This window comes from Mercenaria mercenaria, chromosome 14, assembly GCF_021730395.1.
Source record: "Mercenaria mercenaria strain notata chromosome 14, MADL_Memer_1, whole genome shotgun sequence".
Lineage (NCBI taxonomy): Eukaryota > Metazoa > Mollusca > Bivalvia > Venerida > Veneridae > Mercenaria > Mercenaria mercenaria.
Window position 1 is genome coordinate 14,445,751 of NC_069374.1, and position 5,283 is coordinate 14,451,033.

Consider the following 5,283-nt stretch of genomic DNA (forward strand, 5'->3'; position numbering starts at 1 on the left):
TTTTTGTCAGGGGAGATTATTGATAATAACTAGTTATCTCCAAGTTTCTAATCAAGGAAATAATTAGAGTTCACAGGATACAGTGTAGGCATAGGAAATAGAGATCAATATAATTGCACCTTTACTAATCCTACCTGTTCTGTATTACAAAATAGCTTCTATTTTGACATCTTGATTCAAACAAACTTATTATCTGCATTATAAAACACTTAATTATATATTTCATTTTATTATAAGTATTCGCTAGTTAAAAGTTATTTTTAGCATAAGAAAGCTGACAAAATCATATGAAGCAGGTTTTAAGGGGTAAATCAAACACATAAAAATAAATCCTAAATGTTTATGTATGATATTGTGTCTTAAACTGTTTTCATTTTCCAGTCAAATGTGTAATTGCAAGGAAGAAAACTAATAGATATATCTGCTTATAAGTACTGACTTTGCGGGTCACAACTTTAAATTAAATATTGAAACTTCTGTATTTGATATTAACAAAACTGTCATAAATTTCAAATTTGTAAGCTCATTTCGTTTTTTCTTTTTTCTTTTTTTTAATGACTTCAATTTCCAGACTTTATTTAATGTATTTCTGTCTTTGAAAATTGTAGGGTCTATCTCTATACAGTGCCCTACTTAAAGTGTTTTAACTTTCACAAATTAAATATTCAAGTAATTTCATTAACTGGATATTGTAATTTTCTAGAATATTTCAACACGTGGCACATTAGTAGGTGTATTATACATTTACTGGACCAGATTTAGTAGGCAGATGTCAAAGAGGTATATATGCTATTAATTATCATGATTATGGCTTATAGCTTATTAGCACGTGAACTGTCCGTTAATCTTATCACCACGTTACCTGTCTGTTGATTTTATCTTGAAGATTAATTGCGCCTTTCTAAACGTTTTAACGCGAAAATAAATAGATACGTAGACGTAAATTATTATTTTGAAAAACAGCATGCCTAAACCGCAACGTTGCTGTTACCATACTTTTCTCTGTTTTGTGACGACGATCTTTTTGTATGCACGGCTCTACAGTATGATTGTGTTAGAACAGAAGCACAACTGTTTAGATATGAATGAAAAACATTAATAGGATTAAGTAGACACGGAGTAGCAAAATTCGTATGAGCGACCTTGAAGTTTGACCATGAACCCGATGGGTAAATTTTTGACTTACGGAGTTGACACAAAGTATTCATCTTTGCGATGGTCAATTAATGTAAGTATAGCCTTCGTTTCGTAAAACTATGAAAGTCACTTAAGGTGACTAAAATCCCGCGCACCCAGCCAGTGGCAATGGGAACCCGAAGGGGAAAGTTGTACAAGGACGAATATACAAGGGAATGCCATGTTCTTTTAATAACAGTCACATCACAACGCAAACCACAACCAACCAAGTTTCAGGTCGTTACTTCAAGAAATGTTTATGTAGTTCACCAAACACTTTTGCTATAAAATCAGCAAAGAATCGCAAGATTTGGGCAAAGACAATTATGCCCGCCAAATTGAGTCCGAAATAACTACCCTACAACTTCGTTGTAGCGGTGCGGTCAAATACTGAGTAAAGCCAATTTAGATCATGACATCAGCTCTGTGAATAGCTTCAGCACTTGTTTTGCAGTATACAAGCGTTCTTTTAGGTATAAACTAAACATGTAATGATCAAAGGAAATTACCGTATACCTGATAAACTATTTCTAGCGAGTCCATCTCCTCCTCTTTGCCAAGCTCCGTCTTTCGATTGTACTACTTGGGGATGAGATGGTGTACTGTAAACATGCATTTTTGATAGGATATTTCTGCATTATTTTAATAATTTGTGCTTCGGCCAAACGTTTAAGATAGCTGATAGCTGTTTTGAATACAGTAATGAATATATCTTAGATACTATCTTAATTGTACTGCAACTCATTACGCAGACACACTACAAACAACATTACGCACGCATGCATTCGCTTTCTTAAACAAACAATCATTTTCGTACAAAGTTCTCAGAATGCTAAGCATTACTGACTGGCCTAGTATTTTATGTCATCAAGCAGAAAGCAAGCAATTTACTTTATAATTTCTGAAATAAAATTGAATATTCCCTTTAACAAACGTTTTAATATTTATTTTTAGGTTCGTTACTATTTTTGGAGATAAACATTCCCTTTCGACAATTTTATTGAAGACATTGTGTCTAAGATCATTCGTCCCCTACCGCTGATTCCTGGGATTCATGTGAAGAAGTTGGCAGTTACTTCCGGAGAAACGATTAGTAACGGTACAGAATCCATGAACACTGGGAAGGTTACCTGCCCACAGGTACAAATAAAAGTAAAAATGATAGTTTGTATAATTTGATAGTAGCGACAGTACGATGGCGAAGCGAGACAGTACGATGGTGACACTACGATGGTGAAGCGCGACAGCGCGATGGCGAAGCGCGACACTACGATGGTGAAGCGCAATGGTACGACGGACTGTCACTATCGTACTGTCGCGCTTCGCCATCGTACTGTCGCGCTTCACCATCGTAGTGTCACCTTCGTCGCGCTTCGCCACGTACTGTCGCGCTTCACGTCCGTACTGTCGTGCTTCACCATTGTAGTGTCACTATCGTACTGTCGCTCTTCGCCATCGTACTGTCGCGCTTCACCAACTTTTCTCTGTCGTTATTCGGAAACAATGGTCCTGCAAATTTCAAATCCTTTTCTTCTAGAACTTTCGTGTGCTACTGTCATGTGTGCATTATTACAGATACACATTGCAGATATATGTGAAGCCACTTAAAACATATACTGTAACCATATGAGAAATCATTTTTCTGTCACAAAGTTTAGATTTATTATTTAAATATTACAGTCATTCTTATTTACTAGGATTCTCATCCGTGCAGTCTGATCAATATCTGCAATCTTCGCCATTCAGTCAGTATCTTTCTGGTAAGCACCCCTTTTAACAGTTAATGGTATTGTCCAAACTGAAAGATTGTCAAGTTCATTATAGAAATTTAGCAGGGAAAGGGTTAAAGTGCATCGTATTGCAAATTGTCATACCAATCTGTCAGTATCGCAATGTCTCAGTAATAGAGCTTTTTTAAATGTACAGACATGCGACATCTCACATTTAGAACAAAGACAAAAAGAATCAAAATGTTCATCTCAGAGTTATTTTCAGATGTATTGTCCATTTCGTCTAGCATTAACATAAAACTTAAAAACCGTCACTGTAGCAGATGTTTATAGAACTTGTCTTAGACACAAGTGGGATGTAACTGAATGTTTTTAATCTATTTTTGCTGAGCGCAATACGTGTTTGTGTATTCATCTGGTAACCTAGTAAAGTTTCTTGAGTTTCTACATTAAATTTTAAAAAAGTATAATATATGCTACGAAATTTATCGGGTCGTTCCTAAGAAATGTGTTGTAAGAATTTATTAGTGAAAGCGATCAGGCAATTACGAAGAACTGTTGTAATTGACGCCAAAATCCCATTGAACTAATTAACAGCAGAAAAGAGATCAGTATTTCGTGCTATATCATATGGACTTGTTGTGTTCTTCAATACGTAACATCCCTAATTTTACTTGAACGCGTATTTGTGTTAGCAACGTTTATAGCTTTGGGGAACTAGAAGAATAGCAAAACGCAGGGTTTGCTTTGCAAAATATTGATCAATCAACTTTTAAGGTTTGATACAAAAATGTACCACATTACAGTTCTGAATATTTCAGAATTACAAAAATCCTAATTAATTGTTTGACACTCCTTCTGTTCGCTACAGGTGCATTTTTGGTAATGAATAATTATTCATTACTACAATGTTCTTATATTTGATAAAATCTTGTGAGGTTAATTTATCAAGCCTAAAATAAAGTTGACCTCATTTAATTAAATATTGGAAACGAAACTGCAATTGTGGAAGAATACAAAAAGCAAGTGATAATCAATTTCAACCTGTAAGGTTATATGGATTTTTAAAAATAAAAACAACATTAATATTTTTATAATAGTAATAATAATACTGATAATAACATTAGTCAATATAGTATTGAAAACCTAGAATGCGTCTGTAGGACACAGGTTGTCTTGGTTCATTTGTCACAAATAAGTGGAAATAAATCAAATGTTTGCAGTCTTAATCATGTTAATGGGATATAGCCTCAACAAACATTTTATGAAAAGGATTCATTATTCTAGGCCATTTACTTTTTGAACTATGAGCATCACAAACAAAAAATCCAATATTTTGGCTATTTCAAGGGCCATAACTCTGTAATATGCGCTAAGATTCTCAAGAAGAATGCCAAGTGTGCAAGGTCACATCATGATAAAGACTCAAACAATGTTTCATGAATTTGCATCAAATACTTTTTGAGCTAGGCACATAATTAGGTAAACATGTGCATGTTTTGACTATTTCAGGGGCCATAACATCAAAAATAGGGATAGACCCAGCCAAAAAATAAGAGGCGTGCAAGTTTATATCATGATAAAGACTCATGCAAGTTTTCATTCATTCATATCATATACCTTTTGAGCTAGGTGCGTCACAAGATGAAAAAGTGCATTTTTACTATTTCAGGGGCCATTACTCTGAAAATAGGGGGCGGAGGCAGACAAAGAAATAAGTGGTGCGCAAGTTCATATCATGATTAAGATTCATGCAAGGTTTAATCATTTTATATTTAATACTTTTTGAGTTAGGCGCGTCACAAGGTGAAAATGTGCATTTTTGACTATTTCAGGGGCCATAACTCTGGAAATAGGGGGCGGACCCAGATCAAAAATAGGAGGTGCGCAAGTTTATATCATGATTAAGACTCATGCAAGGTTTAGTACATTTATATTAAATTTTTTTTGATCTAGGCGTGTCACAAGGTGAAAATGTGCATTTTTGACTATTTCAGAGGTCAAAACTCTGGAAATATGGGGCGGAGTCAGACGTAAAATAGGAGATGCGCAAGTTCATATCATGATAAAGACTCATGCAAGGTTTCACCAATTTATATCAAATACTTTTTGAGCTTGGCACGTCATGAACGGACGGACGGACGCACGCACGGACAAGACCAAATCTATATGCCCCCACCACTCATAGTGTGGGGGGGGGGGCACAAAGAAGTGTTTGTTCTAAAGTTTTATTCCTGCTTTTCTTAACTCTGATATAGTTATCATTCTCAAGCTACGCAAAAAATAAGGGTCAAGTATTTTAACGACTTGGATTTTGATATAATAATGGAAAAGGAAAATCGGCTAAGCTTCATATTCATAGATCATACAAAGCGAC